Genomic DNA, 19076 nt, shown 5'->3' with positions numbered 1-19076 from the left:
TTTTATTATATAAATTTATTATCTATTAACTTGGATCAATAAAATATGATATGGGTGAATATTTAATATTTATATATGAACTTATAAGACATAAACTAAAGATAAAACAATTATATATATGAATTCAGGTCTGGACCGGATTTTTTCAGGTCTTGGACCAGACCGGACCGGACCGAAGACCGTATTTTTTCAATTATAAGGACCGAGGACCGGACCGGGTATGTCCGGTCCGGTTCAGGTCTTGGACAGGTAGACCCGGTCCGGTCCGGTCCGGGTTACAGGTCCATACCGAAATTCCGTGCAGCCCTACCAGCTAGTACCGTCTTTTATCACAACGGGTACATAAATAAATCTAATTGTTCAAAAAAAAAATAGAGAAATTATCAAAAATATTAATTTTTTAAGTTTTTTTTTACGATTTGACTGATTTCTGATTTTTTTTTAAATACGAAATCAATCAAAATCAAAAAGATATATTGTGTCATTACTTATAAGCTACTTCTGGCTTATAAGCCCGTAATTACTTATCGATAAGTGTTTGTTGATCCAACTTATAAGTTCAATTTACCACTTATAAGCTGATAAGTTGAATGTTAGGAACAACATACTTTTTCTCAACTTATTTTGATTTTTCGCTTTTTTATTAATTTTTGTTTTAAAATTTATATTTTCACGTGTATTTCTAATTTAAAATTTACGAATTAAGTTAATTATATTTAAAATTTATTTATTTTAGCTCAATTAAGTAAAAAAAATTCTAACATTCAACCAAACACTTATTTAACTTATAATTGTTCATCTACTTATCACTTATAAATCCCTTATGCATTTTAAGTCATAAGTTACTTATTTTAAGATTTCCCAAACGGGCACCTAGTTAAATGTAGTTGCAGCAAACCGTCAAAATTTGCATTCAGTTGATTCCAGTTGCTAAAAGTCATATTTTTGTAAAAAATATTAAAAAATAGTATTTTTGAAAATTAAAAAGTATTTTTCCTTTTTTTAAAATATAAAAATAGACATTCAGTGTACAACAATTGTATAAGTAATATTCCCTCCGTCCCGCTGGGTTCTTTACGTACACTATTTGCACGTATTTCGAGTCTTCAATAAAGTATAGTTTCATAATGTTTTTTTTTTTAAAAAAATTGAATAAAAGTTTAAACATAAAATTTTTTTTCAAAAATTTTTTATTTTTAAAAATATTATGAAATTATACTTTAAATTAGCATTGAAAAGTGTGCCGAAAAGTAACGTAAATAATCTAGTGAGATTGAGGGAATAATATTTTGCAAATTAAAAGTATTTTTCCAAATTTCTTAAAAAAATAAAAATATTTTCAAAAAATTATAGGTTATAGACGTTCAGTGTACAACAATTGTATAAGTATAACACGTTAGAGACCCCACGACGGTTACCTCTACTGCAGTTCATGTAAATTTATACGTAAGTGAGGCAAGTGCGTTCGTGTTAGTGAAAAGATGGGGCATTCTCTTTTGCAGTCAAATTATTGGCCTGCAACAACTCAATTATTGCTGGTCCCTTCTCTTTTATATCGACGCCCACCACTCGTGACCTACCGTAAATAATGTCCTGTCCTTCTAACATCCAGTCAGTTTATTTGAATTATTGGGTCCAAATTTATAAGATTTTTTTAATTAAATGATTATTATAATTAAATTTAAGTATTAAAAATATATATATAACTCAAATTTTTAGGTTCGAATCCCGTCTGATAGGGGTAAAATAAAACCTAATGGGCCAAATTAAGCCTAATGTGCCAGATTAGGTCTGTTAATATAAAGAAGGTCAAAATAGCCCAAAATATTTGTTATTTTCGTAGATGATAAATGTGGGAAAAATCAGCCACCCAGATAAGTCCTAACAAGAATATAAATCCTTGAAGATCAGCCGTCAAGGGGTCTTATAGGATAAGAAATTAGTTTACTACTTCCTAGGACTCCAAAATCCATTTTGATTTGGAGACTTGTCCACCAAGTCTTCTAACTCTAGTCCAATTCAAGGACTCCCAACATCTATATAAGGGGTCTCACCCCATCACATAGAACTACGTTTTTTGACTTGATCCTTAGCATTCAGCAAAGTACGTAGGCATCTTATTAAGGCAGATTGAGTCACGAAATACAATAGCAGTAAAATCGAGCCTTGAAGCTCACGAGTCCTAGAATACATATAGTTATTTACATACTCTGATTTTATACCCATAATATTTGGCGCCGTCTGTGGGAAAAGATCAACAACCATGGTGAACACACGGAGCAGAAACCTTGAAGGAACACCTTCTGCAACAACTCAAACTATTTCGTCCGCGGTGGAGATACCCCCGCACTCGTCCTACGCCCCTACTCAAGGGGGAATCCCGATAGGGGCAACGGCGCCTCAGCCGCAAGGGACGAATCCCCCAGCTCCTCAAGAGGCGAATCCCCAATTCCAACAGGTACATGTGCCTATAAGCTCTCAACCTGTAAGTTATGAATATTCGACTATTGTAACCACTAACCCCCCTTACGGGATGCCCATATACCCTGAGGTTGGAGGAAGTGGACACACTGGACGTAGTGAAACACAGGGACAAACAGCCCTGTACATACGTGATTTGGCTCCTATTCCGGAGGATCGAGAATTTTATGGGCCTTACACTGAAAGGGATTCCGAATCTTCGGATGATGATGTGGCTCCGAGAAGGAGGCGTACTGGAAAAGAGCCTATGTCTGATGGAACTCAGCATCCTAGGAGCACCCGAGGGACAAATCCCCAAGAAGTGCATGAAAGAATCAAGGCTCATGAGGCTGATATACAAAGACTGAAGCGTGATTTGGAGGCGCACTTGAGACCCTCACCACTTCCGAGGAGAAGGAATCATCCTCCAGTCATAGACCTGGATGGTCCAATACTGATAGGGATAAATAAATTATGATTGTATAATTAAATACTGCATTAATTGTACAAGCTGTGGGCTGCTAGGCCCAATAAAAAGATATATGATACTCAGACCAGAAAGGTTAAGCCTGATGGACCAGATCAGGCCTGATGGAATAAAAAAGGCCTAAAAGCCCTGATTATTAATTAATTTCGTAATTAATTAATAAGGGAAAAATCAGATGTTGAGAAGAGTCCCGATAAGGATATAAATCCTTAGAGATTAGCCTCAAGGGGACCTAAAAGGATAAGGAATCAGTTTCCTACTATCTAGGACTCCAAAGTCCATTCTAATTATGAGACTTGCCCACCAAGTCTCCTATACCAAGTCCAATTCAAGGACTCCCAACATCTATATAAGGGGCCTCACCCCACAGCTCAGAACTACGTTTTTTGGCTTGATTCTCTAATTCACAGAGATACGTAGGCATCTCGTAAAGGCAGATCGAGCCACGAAACACGAGAGCAGCCATTAAAGGCCTTGAGCTCCCGAATCTTAGTAATAAATACAGAAAATAATAACCTTAGTTTTTTATCCATAACATTTGGCGCCGTCTGTGGGAAACGCAACAACAACCATGGCGAGAACACGGAGAACAATTGGAGCTCTAGAGGAAGGAACACCATCAGAGACAACCCAGGTGATTTCATCAACCGTGGAGGTTCCTCCCCATTCAACTTATGCATCTACCCAGGGGGAAGCCCAGACAGGGGCAACTCGTCCTCAGCCACAAGGGACAACTCCCCCGACTATTCAAGGTACGAATCCTCAAGTTCAACAAGTACATATACCTGTGAATTCTCGACCCGTCGGGTATGAATATTCAACTATTGTTACTACTAACCCCCTTATGGGATGCCCCTTCACCCTGAGGTTGGAGGAAGCGGGTATGCTGGGCGAAGCGAAGCACGAGGGCAGTCGCCCCCTATATACGAGGTTTGGGTCCTATCCCTGAGGATCGGGAATTTTCTGGTCCTTACAGTGAAAGAGACTCCGAATCTTCGGATGATGAAGTGGCCCCGAGAAGGAGGCGTCCTGGAAAAGAGCCAATGGCCGATGGAAGGCAACGCCCCCAAAGCACCCCAGGGGCGAATCCCCAAGAAGTGCAGGAAAGGATCAGGGCTCATGAGGCTGAAATCCAAAGGCTGAGGCGTGATTTGGAGGCTCACCAGGCCACTAGACCCCAGATACCTCCTAGGGGGAGAAATCCTCCTCCTGTCATAGACCTGGATGGTCCGGTAAGAAGAAGGGCTGCTGTCCCAAGAACTGATCCAAGCAATCTCCTTCCCCTTGGAGATCCTGATGATCCAACTCCACCCTTCACAGAAGAGATAATGAATGCCCATATCTCGAGGAAATTCAAGATGCCCACTATCAAAGCATATGATGGCACGGGAGACCCCGCTAATCATGTTAGGACATTCTCTAATGCACTGCTGCTGCAACCCGTGAATGATGCTATAAAGTGTCGGGCCTTCCCTCAAACCCTGTCGGGTATGGCTCAAAGATGGTACAGTCGCCTGCCCCCAAATTCTATTGGATCAGTTCAGAGAATTAAGTCAGGCTTTTATTAAGCAATTCATCAGTGGAAGAGTCCATGAGAAAAGTTCAGCATCTCTTATGAGTCTTGTGCAGGGAGCTAAGGAATCCTTGAGAGATTACCTGAATCGTTTTATAAAGGAGGCTTTAAAAGTCCCAGACCTTGATGATAAGGTAACCATGATAGTACTGCAACAAGGAACCAGGGATGAGTTTTTCAAGATGTCCTTGGCCAAACGTCCCCCTGAAAACATGTTACAACTCCAAGAGAGGGCAGGGAAGTATATCAAGGTTGAAGAAAGCATGAGGAAGACCGTGGTAAGTAATGAGCCCACTGGAGGCAAGAAGCGAAAAACTGATTTAGAATATATTGCAAAGGACAAATATCCTAGAACCGAACAAAAGCCTGATTCAACCCCCAAGAAGGGAGGACCTGGGCAAAAGTTCACTGAATACGCTAAGCTGAATGCTCCTAGAAGTCAGATTTTGATGGAGATTGAGAAAGACAGAGATGTTCGCTGGCCTAAGCCCTTGAAGGCTGATCCCGCCAAGCTAGATAAGAGCAAGTATTGCAGGTTTCACAAAGATGTTGGCCATGACACCGATGAGTGTAGGCAATTGAAAGATGAAATTGAGTTCCTCATTCGAAAAGGAAGATTGAACAAATACACTAGAGAAGGAGGGGATAGGAATAATAATGGAAGGAAGAACTTTGAGGATCGTAGGAGAGACCAAGACGATCAGGGGCGAAACCCCCAGCCTAGAGGACCAGTTATAAACACCATTTATGGAGGGCCTAGACCTCGAGGGCCTGCGATAAACACGATCTTTGGAGGTCCAACTGCTGCTGGATTGTCCAAAAATTCCAGAAAGGCATATACTAGAGAGGTTATGCATATTGTTGGAGAAGCCCCGAAGAGGGCCAGGACAGAAGTAACATTGGCTTTTGATGATTCCGACCTAGAGGGTGTGAAGTTTCCCCATGACGACCCGCTGGTCATAACACCAATAATAGGAAATAGCCCGGTTAAGAGGGTCCTTGTGCATAATGGTGCTTCTGTGGATATCTTGCTCCACGACACCTTTCTAAGGATGGGGTATAACGACTCCCAGTTGACACCAACCGACATGCCGATATATGGATTTGCTGGAGTAGAATGTCCTGTGGAAGGGATAATCAAATTGCCAACCACCATAGGTACGGAGCCAAGGCAAGCAACGCAGATGCTGGATTTCGTGGTGATAAAGGCTAGTTCAACTTATAATGCTATCATGGGGAGAACAGGGATACATGCCTTCAAGGCAGTCCCCTCTTCCTACCATTCAGTCATGAAGTTTCCCACCCGAAACGGGATTGGAGAAGAGAGAGGAGATCAAAAAATGGCTAGAAGCTATTATGTGGCCTCTTTGAGGGCAGATGGAGTCGGGGGGCAGGTTCTTCCTATTGAAGATATGGATGTTCGAGAAAATGATGAGAATAGAGGAAGGCCAGCAGAAGAATTGGTTTCGGTTCCTTTAGACCCCGAGAATCCTGAGAGGGCGATTTTCATTGGAGCCACATTAGAGGAGCCCCTTAGAGGGAAGTTAGTGAAATTTTTGCAAGAAAATAGTGATGTGTTTGCATGGTCAGCAGCTGATATGCCAGGCATAGACCCGGAGTTAATTACTCACAAGCTAAACGTGGATCCAAGCCGGAAGACGGTAAAACAAAAGAAAAGAAATTTTGCCCCGGAAAGACAAGAGGCTATAAAACAGGAAGTAGAAAAGCTCTTAGAGGCTGGTTTCATTGAGGAGATTCAATTTCCGGAGTGGTTAGCAAACCCTGTAATGGTGAAGAAGGGTAATGGAAAGTGGAGGATGTGTATAGACTTCACTGATCTGAATGATGCATGCCCCAAAGACTGTTTTCCGCTGCCTAGAATTGATACTTTGATTGATGCCACTGCTGGACATGAGATGCTGAGTTTCATGGATGGATTTAGCGGATACAACCAGATCAAAATGCATAAGGATGACATTCCAAAGGTATCATTTATCACTGACTTTGGTGTTTATTGTTATCTTGTTATGGCGTTTGGTCTCAAGAATGCAGGAGCCACCTATCAAAGGTTGGTGAATAGAATTTTTAAGGATCTTATTGGTAAGACTATGGAAGTCTATGTTGATGACATGTTAGTCAAGAGTCTAGTAAAGACTGATCATATAGCCCATTTAAGGGAAGCTTTTGAGGTCCTGAGGTACCACAAGATGATGTTGAATCCTACGAAGTGTGCTTTCGGAGTAGGATCTGGAAAATTCTTGGGACTGATGGTCTCAAAGAGGGGAATTGAGCCTAACCCGGATAAGATAAAGGCGATCCTGGACATGAAACCACCAAAAACTGTTAAGGATGTTCAGAAGCTTACAGGAAGGGTTGCTGCGCTAGGACGATTCATCTCCAAGTCGGGGGACAAGTGTTTGTCATTCTTCAAATCGCTAAAGAGCATCAAAGACTTTGTATGGAGTGAGGAAAACCAAAAGGCATTTGAAGAGTTAAAGAAGTATATGGCCCAGGCCTCGTTGTTGGCCAAGCCAGTTCTGAGGGAAATTTTATTCTTGTACTTGGCTGTTTCAGAGAGCGCCTTGAGCGCGGTGTTGGTTAAGGAAGAACTGAAAGTCCAGAAACCCGTATACTATGTCAGCAAAATTTTGCATGGTGCTGAGTTGAATTATTCAACTATTGAGAAATTCGCTTTAGCCTTGGTAATGGCTTCAAGAAAGCTGCGTCCTTATTTTCAAGCTCACCAGATTGAAGTGCTAACAAATCAGCCACTGAGAAATATCATTCACAGTCCCAAGGCAAGTGGGAGACTGATTAAGTGGGCAATAGAGTTGGGAGAGTTTGATCTCAAGTATAAGCCACGTACGGCTATAAAAGCCCAGGCACTAGCTGACTTCGTGGTGGAATGTACCATACCCAACCAAGAAGTCGGGGGGCAGGAAGATACCATACCTCAAGACAAGGGAGTCGACAATGGGGACAGGGAGAAGGATGATAAGGAGAAAGAATATTGGGTTCTCTATTTTGATGGAGCATCAAAAACAAATTCCAGTGGAGCAGGGTTGGTTTTGTAAAGCCCTGATGGGTTCTTAATTGAGTATGCTATGAAGCTAGATTTTCCAACCACAAACAATGAGGCAGAGTATGAAGCCCTGATAGCTGGCCTTGGTCTAGCTGGGACACTTAGAGTCAAAAACTTAAAGGTCCGTGGAGACTCGAAGCTGATCATATCCCAGTTGGTTTTGCAAAGCCCTGATGGGTTCTTAATTGAGTATGCTATGAAGCTAGATTTTCCAACCACAAATAATGAGGCAGAGTATGAAGCCCTGATAGCTGGCCTTGGTCTAGCTGGGACACTTAGAGTCAAAAACTTAAAGGTCCGTGGAGACTCGAAGCTGATCATATCCCAGGTAAAGGGAGAATTTGAGGCAAGGGATGATACGATGGCTAAGTATGTCCGCCTAGTAAGGGCTGTGATGACCCAATTTAATGAATGCCATGTTGAACACATTCCAAGGGAAGAAAATGTTAAGGCAGATGCGCTATCAAAGTTCGCTTCGTCTGAGATTGAAGAAAGTTCAGGAAGTGTGTACTTCCGTGTTTTGAAGACACGAAGCATAGATGTTAAGCTAGTGGCTCCCATAGGCTTGGGGACGTCATGGATTGATCCCATCAAGGCTCACATTCAGACCGGTTGGTTGCCAAGTGATGCAACTGAAGCACGGAAGTTAACTGTTCGGGCACTAAGGTAATCTTTGATAGATGGGATTCTTTACAAAAGATCTTTCATGGTTCCCTACTTGACGTGTCTCAGGCCCGATGAGGCACGCTTGGCTCTTGAAGAAGTGCATGAAGGTATTTGTGGACAACACTTGGGGGGCAGGGCCTTGGCTCATAAGATAACTCGTTTAGGCTTCTATTGGCCAGAAATGATGGCTGATGCCAAAGAATATGTGAAGAAGTGTGATCGATGTCAGAAGCATGCACCAGTTGTTAGACAACCCCCCGAGATGCTGACCTCTATCAACTCGCCTATTCCCTTTGCCATGTGGGGATGGATATTCTAGGGCCTTTTCCTATGGCCACGGCACAAAGGAAATTTCTGATTGTAGCCATTGATTATTTCACCAAGTGGATCGAAGCCAAACCCTTGGCCAAAATCACAACTAAGCAGGTTGCACAATTCCTGTGGGAAAACATTATGTGCCGATATGGAATTCCCCGTATCCTCGTCACTGACAACGGAACACAATTCAACAATGAGGAATTCAAGAAGTATTGTGAAGAAAATGAAATTGAGTTACGATTCACCTCTGTGGCTCACCCGCAAGCCAATGGGCAAGCAGAGGTAGCAAATCGGATAATCCTGGATGGACTAAAGAAGAGGATCGAGAAGTCAAGAAATAATTGGGTGGATGAGATACTTCCAATATTATGGGCCTACAGGACTACCTGTAGAGTCACGACAGGAGCAACTCCCTTCATGTTGGCATATGGGGCAGAAGCAGTAGTTCCAGTAGAGATATCACATTCCTCTCCAAGGATTCAGGCTTTCAATGCAGAAGAAAATGAGGAAGGGGAGAGGTTAGCCCTGGATTTAATCGATGAAGTGCGAGATAAAGCACATGCAAAGATAGTAGAATATCAAAAAAAGGCTTCATTCTACTACAACCTAAGGGTTAAAGAGAGGTTTTTCAAACAAGGTGACCTAGTCTTGAGAAAAATAGAGGCTTCTGGTGTCGGACAGAAAGGAAAGCTTGCCCCGAATTGGGAAGGGCCGTACAGAGTCAAGAGCGTTCAGGGTAGAGGAACCTACAAGCTGGAAACTATGGAAGGTTTTGAAGTCCCGAGGACCTAGCACGCACAAAACCTGAAGGTTTACTGCGTGTAAGATAGGCGAAGTACGATTCTCACTTATCATTATAACAAGTAGGTTTAAAAGCACCTTGAAGCTTTGCTTGCGTAGGATTTTATATTCCAGTAGAATTTACATTGTCTATTTATTGTTGATTAGGGTCGAACCCATGCTGTGTAAGGTTTTGGAAAACCAGACTTCATATTAAAGAGTTTGAAATTATTTCTATCTAAGGATGTTTAAAGTTCAAATGCGTATTAAGATTGTAAAGTTAAAACAGAAAGAGGCAAGAAAAGCAACATATGAAATATAACCCCGAAGGGTAACAAGTTTAGATATGAATAAAGTTCAAAAAGAAGATATACAAAAAGTTAGGCCTTGGAAGGCTGAGATTCCTCAGAACCACTATCCGAAGTCTCCTCGGAAGTCTCAGTCGTTCCTTCGGACGTCTCGGTTGTCCCCTCCGAAGTCCCTGTAGAAGTTCCCTCTGCAGGAGATGCTAGCTGTTGAGGCGCTGCTTTTGGAGGCTCTTCCACCCTGGCCTTCTTAGCGACAGGCTCAAACTCCTCTTCGGAAGAATCTTCCTCCTCTCCATCCTTGATCATAACAGCAAGCTTCTCAGTAACACCTCCAAGCTCTGGAACCCGCACAGGGCAAGGAAAGGGGGACTGCTCAAGGACCTCTGGAAACTCATCCTGGATGGCCTCCACAGCAGCATCCCAGCCCTCTTTATAGCTAACTGGGTGAAGAAGGGCATCATGCTCCACCATCAAGTCCTTGAATTCTTGGGTGTCCATCCAGCCATCAAAGGCTTTGTCCTTCTGCGCCTTCAGAATGACATTTTCGGCCCGAGCCGTCTCCAGGTCAGAAGTGGAAGAGGCCAGCTGAGCTTCAAGGGCCTCTATTTTTTGGTTGGCCTCCTCCAACTTCTTGTTGGCATCTTCCAGGCCAACCTTCCAAGCCTTAGCTTGGTGAATGGCCCCTTGGAAATGGGCGTTAGCCTGCAAGAGATACAGCGAAAGTTTAGAAAAGAAACATGGGAAGATAAGTACGAAGGGCATAAGTAAAGGACGTACTGTCGCCAGAGCCTGGGCTCCAAATAGCTCATTCCCCTCTAAGTCCTGTTGAAGGACAAAATCTTGATAATCCACCGGGGAGATGGAATGCTTAGACCATTCCTTGGACAGCGCCGTGCTGCCCACAATTGAGTCCTTGCCCCGGATCCCCCAAGCAGGTTGAAAATAGGCCCCTGGCCTCTGCTTGATGCGCAGAACTTGGCTGGGGCCTTCCTCATCTGGCCCCGTTGCCTGAAGAAGGAACTCGGGGAAGCGGTCACCCAGTCGAGGGTCTTTAAAGATCTTCCCGGCCCTCTTCATCCTGGTTGTCTCCAGGTCCTTCGGCTTGGTAGCCTCCTCAATCTTCTCAGCCACTGCAACAAACAAAGTCAGTTGAAAACCAATGAAATAAAAGTACAGGAAATAAAGGAGGTAAGAAAGGGAACTTACTTTTCTTATTAACGGGCGAAAGGCCGCGTTCTACCAGGACGGTCTCCCGGATAAGGTCCCAAGAATGGGAAGTACCGTTGTCTTGCGTAAGGAGGTTGAAACCTCTAGCCTCCTCCTCAGACAAAGTTATGTCATTTGGGCTCCCGTCCACGGCCAGCCCAAAGGATGATCGAAACAGGGAGCCCCAATCTCCACCTTCATAAATAACAAACAAACAATCTTTCTTCAACCCCAAGTTGTTGTCAGGGATGGACTTCCCATTCACGATATGGGGGATAGTGGGGCGCTGGTTGATAGAAACCCAACCCGGACTTTTATCAGGGCTGTTTTTGAACTGAAAAATCTTCCTGAAGACAGCAACAGATGTGGGGACGTTGTGCTTGGCGCATTGCGACAGATAGCACAGAATCAACCTCCAGGAATTAGGGGGAAGTTGGCAAGGGCTGATGCCCACATCAGCCAGTAGCAAAGGAATGAATGGATGAAAAGGGAGTCTAATACCTGCCCTTAGAGTATCCCTATAGACGCATAGCGCGTCCTTCTTCCACTGACAGGCCCTGTCGGCCGGACCCGCAAGAACCAGCTTAAAAGGCTCCTTGATTTTGAAGTAGCTGCTCAACTTTTCCAGCTCCTTGGGATCCCGTAAAGCACTAATATGATCGTGCGCGTCCAGATGCGCATCAGACGGATACTCGTCCCCTCGAGTGTTGATCATGTCGATTAAGGAAATATACCTCGATCGAATAGGAAAATCGTTGGACTTTCTAGCCACGTTCATCTTGGCCAAGCGAGTCATTCTTTTGTCAGCCATCTGAAAAAAGTAAGGGGCACGTAAATAGGCTATCTTAAAATGGCACACAATGGAAAAATAGACACGAAAAGCAAAGGGAGGAATCTTACCTAAAGAAGCGCTCCTGAAAAAGGCTTTGAGCTCCGACTTGCTGTTATTCCTCTGAGAATCTTAGCAGGAAGATAAAGAAGAAAACTAAGAAATGAGAAAGTGAGGAGTAATAGCCTTTCCTCATTCCTTTATATAAGAGGAAAAGGAAGTTGAAGGGACGAAAAGCCCATTGAGAACAAAAGCCCATAGGAAAAAGCCCATAGGAAGCAAGAAAACCAAAGAATTTTCGAACAGGATTCAGGTCGAAATATCGACTAGAATCCTAGTCGATAGGCTCATGACAAGAAGCTAAAAAAAAGATGGAATTTTCGACCTAAATACAGGTCGAATTTTCGACTAGGATCCTGGTCGAATTCCAGGTCCTAGATCCAGGTCGAAATTTCGACTAGGATCCTGGTCGAATTCCAGGTCGTGGATCCTAGTCGAATTCCTTCGACCAGGATGGCAAGGCTGACCCCTATTTTCGACTAGGATCCAGGTCAAAATTTCGACTAGGATCCTGGTCGAAAAAGGGCTGGAAATCTGAAAAATCCCAGAAAATTAGGGAAAATCCCAAAAAATTAGAGAAAAATCCCGGAAATTAGGGAAAATCCCAGAAAATTAGGGAAAAATCCCAGAAAATTAGGGAAAATCCCAGAAAATTAGGAAAAAATCCAGAAAATAAGGGGAAAATCCCGGAAATAAGGGAAAAATTCCTGGAAATTAAGATAATTCCTGAATAAAAGGAAAAATTCATTGTAAATGTGTAGGTCGCTCCACACTTTACGGAGAAACGAAACCCTGTAAGGGAACGAATAGTCTTAACTTCTGCGAAACCTAATCAATGTTTCCCAAAAGTTGGGGGGCAAATGATAGGGATAAATAAATTATGATTGTATAATTAAATACTGCATTAATTGTACAAGCTGTGGGCTGCTAGGCCCAATAAAAAGATATATGATACTCAGACCAGAAAGGTTAAGCCTGATGGACCAGATCAGGCCTGATGGAATAAAAAAGGCCTAAAAGCCCTGATTATTAATTAATTTCGTAATTAATTAATAAGGGAAAAATCAGATGTTGAGAAGAGTCCCGATAAGGATATAAATCCTTAGAGATTAGCCTCAAGGGGACCTAAAAGGATAAGGAATCAGTTTCCTACTATCTAGGACTCCAAAGTCCATTCTAATTATGAGACTTGCCCACCAAGTCTCCTATACCAAGTCCAATTCAAGGACTCCCAACATCTATATAAGGGGCCTCACCCCACAGCTCAGAACTACGTTTTTTGGCTTGATTCTCTAATTCACAGAGATACGTAGGCATCTCGTAAAGGCAGATCGAGCCACGAAACACGAGAGCAGCCATTAAAGGCCTTGAGCTCCCGAATCTTAGTAATAAATACAGAAAATAATAACCTTAGTTTTTTATCCATAACAAATACATAGAAGGGTTGTTGCCCCGAGAGCTGACCCTAGTGATCTTCTTCCTTTGGGAGATCCAGATGATCCGACTCCACCATTCACTGAAGAGATAATGAATGCCCACATCTCAAGGAAGTTTAATGTAATAACCCCAATTTTTGGAATTTTTGAAACCCTGATGAATAGTAACTTTTGCTGATGATGCTGATTAAGGGAAATTATCAGACCACACTATATAGGAGTACTGTTATGGAAATTCTAAGATCGTATTAGTATTCCATAAAGTAAATAAGTGTATGTAAAGATCGTCAGAATCAAAATTCGAACACTTTGATTTTTCCCGAAAATCCACCAGATACCGAAAGAATTGAGTATAAGGTAACATGATTAAAAGGATTTAAATTCAAGGATTATAAGAGAGGGTCATAAAAGAAATATAAAATATTGAGAAAGGTTTAGGGGAACCCAAGTAATAAGATCCCGGATATGATCCCTCAAATGATCAACGAGAGCGAGAGTTAAGCGAACCGTAAAACAGATAAGCGGCCAAGAGACGAGCTTGTACAAGAAGCCAAGGATTGTGATGTCATCATACCAACAAGGAGATGACATGTGTAAACAAGATGACATAAGAATGATGACCTAAGCATGACAAAAAGAAGTGTGTTGTTGGTTGATTCTTGGTCATGCAAAAGTTACCATGGTAAAAGGTTAATTATCAAAATAAAACAATATCAACCAAGCATTTTTATGCACAAATATCAATAAAACAAATCAAGCTTCTCCCCCCCCCCCATTTCATCTTCTTCACTTCGAATTTTTCATGAAAATGGTGAATTAGAAATTCAAAACACAAGCTATACTCCATGGAAAATTATAAGGTTTGTTTCTTTGGATCCTATATTTCATAACTAAGAAGAGCAAGTAGTTTGAGTGCTTGAATCAAAGGTTTTCTATCTCAAACAAATAATTTTAGTGGAGGGTGAATAGTAACCAAGTTAGTTGTGTTTTGGTTTTCTTAGGTTCCATTGAAGATCCAAGCTTCCTAAGGCCATATAAGCACCCCTTGAAGCTTCTAAGTGAATCCCCACTCTCCAATGAAGGTATAAAGCCCTCGAACCCTTATAAATCAGTGGGTTTAATATGTTTTTAAGAATATTATGATAGTTGTGGGAGTATGCTAAGAATTTGTATGTTTAGTGATATGATTTGGATGAGTTTATGCTTGGTCATTGCCATTAGTTAGTCAAGTTTATGCTTAATGATTAAAGTTATGGATCTTGAATGTTTGACCTAGAAATTGGTGTATTAGGTTATGGTAAAATGTTGTTGGTTGAATGATCTTTTATTGGTGTTGAATGGTGGTGTAATGGTGTTGATTGGTGATGGTTTGGTGTTGAATTGATTTGGTAAAATTTGGTAATCGCGTAAACATAGCTATCGTAATGCCCGATTTACCTTAGACTGCTTTTGTTATTAACATCAGGACCCGTGAACTCACTGTTATGTTTTGACCATTGCCATGATTAGATAGTTCATGTTACAAGCTTCGTTTTGATATGTGGTTCGCTTGAATCCGATGTACGATTTAAGAGAAACGGCCGTTTTAAGTAACGGCTTTTCGCGAACGAACCATTACCCCTCGCCTTACTTGGAAACCTTGGTTAAGGACCTTGAATGACTAATTGGAGTATGAAACAATTATGTAAAGTGGATTAGGCAGTTGGTAGAGTACTCGCAAAAGAATCGTCTTAAAATTCTTAATGGTTAATTTATTAAAAAATGGTGGAGCCGAGGGTACTCGAGCGACTTAAGTGAATCGTTAAGCGCAAAAGCGAACGTTAGAGTCTAATTGGTTTAAGTCTAGTTTCTTAAGCGATCGGGGTTTAATTCCGACTTATGTTGTTGTTCATAGGTTATCGGACCCACTCTAAGCTTAAGTCTATCCGGGAACACTCAGGCAAGTTTTCTACCCGTTGTACTGTTGTTGTGATGTATATATGTATGTGCATTATCTTGTGATAAGTGCATGATTGTTATTAGCAAATCTTGCGATATATTGGAGCATGCTGATATGGTATATATGCATGTCTGTTCCGTAATCTTGATATCTCATTGATGATTCAATTGATTATAACTGCATTATACATATGCTAGAGATAAGCAGTACTTGCGTATACCCTTAATATAGGGGACCCAAAGGTTAACATTTTTCTAAACCGGGAGTCGATATTCCCGAGTATAGTATATGTATATATATATGAATAGTTTTCAAAACTATTAATCGAATAAGGTTTATTCGATAACTTTATTTTAGTCAATGAATATTATTTTGAATATTCATTTGAGGGCGTATGACTCCGTTTATTTTATTTAATTAATATTATTTTGAATATTCATTTGAGGGCGTATGACTCTGTTTATTTTATTTAATGAATATTATTTTGAATATTCATTTGAGGGTGTATGACTCCATTTATTTTATTTAATGAATATTATTTTGAATATTCATTTGAGGGAGTATGACTCCGTTTATTTTATTTAATTAATATTATTTTGAACATTCATTTGAGGATGTATGACTCCGTTTATTTTATTTAATGAATATTATTGTGAATATTCATTCAAGGAATTAGGACTCCGTTTATTTTATTTAATGAATATTATTTTTAATATTCATTCGAGGGATTATGACTCCGCTTATTTATTAAATAATATTCTTTATTTTATTAAAGAATAACGTTTCGATAATCAAGCTTATTTTCGATTACTCAAATAAAGATCGTACTTTCGTATAAGTATATCTTTGGTTATTTATTATTCATTTCAAGTATAAGTTTTAAAACTTCTACTTCAATTATTTTATAGAGATTATCATTTATGGGAATATTATTTAAACAATAATATTCAGATATTTTCTAATATATTGGGACTGATTTATTTTATTAAATCAGCATTATTCCAAACATTCTTAAAAATATTTTCGAGTCTTCAAAATGATTTTAAAAGTTAGAGCGGATCCCAAAACTCGTTTTCAAATTTAAGATCTTCCTTTCGAAGGGGATTTAAATACTCGCTCAAAAACCTGAGGGATCCGGCTCCGTGATGTATTTTTATATTCGCAACAAGGTTGCTGTTTTGATAAAAGAGTTTTTGATTACTTAACCAACACTCGGGAAGTAAAATTCTTGGAACAAGTTAATCCATTAACAGGCATCGCCTGGGAAATATCGGTGAGTTTTCCTTTCCAACTAGATACGGCTTCTTGGTGGAGTCGTATCAACAAGTTTCTACTTGGGAAAAGGGGGAACGAGCTTTACGTTTCAGAGTCATGGATTTTATCTGAACTAGGAGTGGCGTAAGTGGTCAAGTGGCGCCGGCCCAGCCTTATTTATTGGCCCAAATGGCCTGGAAGTTCCGCTAAGACGATCCATTCCTTAGGAGTCCAGTGTTCGGTTGACAAGTAAATCCGACTGTTCTCCTCTACATGTAGAAAATGGTGGGGTTGCACTACTACGAATGATCATCGTAAGTGGTCTTCCCGGCGCGGCAAACTCCCGTAATGAGTTCATCATCCAATTGGATATTTCTGCAACACTACCCAGAGCACTTCGATAGAAAGGCTACGGCTGGGCGATTGTTGAGTGTTGGCAGGGTCGAGTTTTCAAAATGATGTTATCATCAAATGAAGTATCTCGTAACTTCATTTTATTTTGATGATATTTCATAGATTGATTCTATTCAAGTCTTATCTTGTAATCTCATCTATGTGGTGAACTTTTGAAACTGATTATAACTTGAACGGTGGTAGTTCAAGTAGTGTTTGGAAAATATATAAGTATATTGGAGTATCTTGTAACTTCATCTTTTTAGCTTATATCTAGTTAATGATTATCTTATGCATGACAAAGATTTTCAGAAAAACGTTAAGACAAGGTTAGATATATGAGATCACCCTGCAACGATATTTTTAATACAGTTATAAACTGGAACTCTGTGTATATTATACATGGCAGAGGATTTCAAAGATTTTGAAAAGTATATATACATATATACTAAATATTTTGCGACTTGGTCGCATTAAGAGATCAAACTTGGTTCATTTCTTTTTGACCAAGACTTTCATGAGTATTATAAGAATGCTCATATATTGTAAATTATTATACATATTATTTCGGTGGGCTTGTTGCTCACCCTTGCGTTCTTCTTTCATCACACAACAACAGATAGACAAGATGAACAGGATCAAGCTCCCAATTCGCGAGCGGATAGGAAACGTTCCGCAGTTTCCTGTAGGCGTTGATGTCGCCGTAGCTGAGGTAGTAACTACCAATAGGATAGGTTTTCAACTATTGATGTACCAGACTTATGTATATTATGAATTGTAATAATGGCAAAGAATATGTAAATTTATTCAGAAACCCTTTTGAGGTGTAATGGCTTATAATTGTGGAATAAAATGACTTATGTTATTTTTGGTATTCATCTCTGAGACTATAACTTGTGTTGTGTGTGTGTATATTGTGGGGTCACAGTACGCAGTAGTTGGTTGATTGATAAGATTAAGTATTATTAAGGGAAATGGAACTCGTGACAACCCGAATCCCCGACCCCGGATTTGGGGGTGTTACAGAAATGGTATCAGAGCTAAGCGTTATAAACCTCAGAGATGATGCGTCGTTAAGATAATAAGTTCACTAAGATAATAAGAACTCTTGCCAAGTTCATAGTCGGACTACCTAACGTAGTACTGACAGTTAAAACCCTTATGGGAACCCTTATAAATATTATTATAAAAGCGTAGTTCGTTATCGTATATGGTAGCGAAACTCCGAACCCTGAGGTTGAGGAGTAACAGCGCGATGATATTTTATTACTTATTGGAGTTCAGATTGTGGATCTGATAGAGCGTCCTAACGAGGGACCAGATGATGCTCATATTAAGGATGTAGTAGTTGAGGATGTTATCCTAGAAGGGATTGTTGTTGAAGAGGATTCTGTGGAGGATCCTGACAAGAATGAAGAAAGGACCGCAAAGGAATTGATGACCATAGTCAGGGCGACTACCAGAGGTAGGATTGGCCGGTTATTACCATAGGTTCATTCAAGTTTGCAAAGATAGCAGCCCCTTTAACGCGGCTTACTCGTAAGACTGAGAAGTTCGAATGGACAGAGAAATGCGAGAACAACTTTCAAGAACTGAAGCAAAGATTGGTGACAGCCCCTATGTTGGCGTTGCCGGATGGAAAAGGAGATTTTGTAATTTGTAGTGACGCTTCACATAAGGAATTAAGGTGCTTCATATACAGCACGGCAAAGTAATCGCGTACGCGTCAAGACAATTAAGGGAATATAAAATTCGATATCCCACCCATGATCTTGGGCTCACGGAAATAGTTTTGCTCTAAAGATTGGAGGCACTACTTGTATGGATAGAAGTGCGAGATTTACACAAACCATAAGAGCTCAAGTATATTTCCACGCAGAAAGAGCTCAACATACGCCAGAGTAGGTGGTTACAGCTAATCAAGGATTACGATTATGAGATTCTTTATCATCCAGGGAAAGCCAATATGTTGGCTAACGCCCTTAGTAGAAAGGAGAGACTCAAGATGATAATGTCTTTGCGAGAGTTGATAAGAGATTTTGAGAAAATGGAAATAGAAGTGAACATAACCGAAGCCGGTACCGAAAGGCTGTTTGAGATTGTAATACAGCTCGAATTATGGGAAAGGTTTATATTGTGCCAAGAAAAGGTGATGAATGAAGGCAGAGAGCCAATGACTGAGAAGAGATTAATACCAAGAAAAATGATAAGGGAATAATGAGGTATTTCTACAGAATTTGGGTTTTAAATGTTTAAGAGCTTAAGGACAGGATCTTAGATGAAAG

The sequence above is a fragment of the Apium graveolens genome, chromosome 4, assembly GCF_009905375.1.
Source record: "Apium graveolens cultivar Ventura chromosome 4, ASM990537v1, whole genome shotgun sequence".
Classification (NCBI taxonomy): Eukaryota; Viridiplantae; Streptophyta; class Magnoliopsida; order Apiales; family Apiaceae; genus Apium; species Apium graveolens.
The sequence above is the reverse complement of the archived record's forward strand: the minus strand, read 5'-3'. Positions refer to the sequence as shown.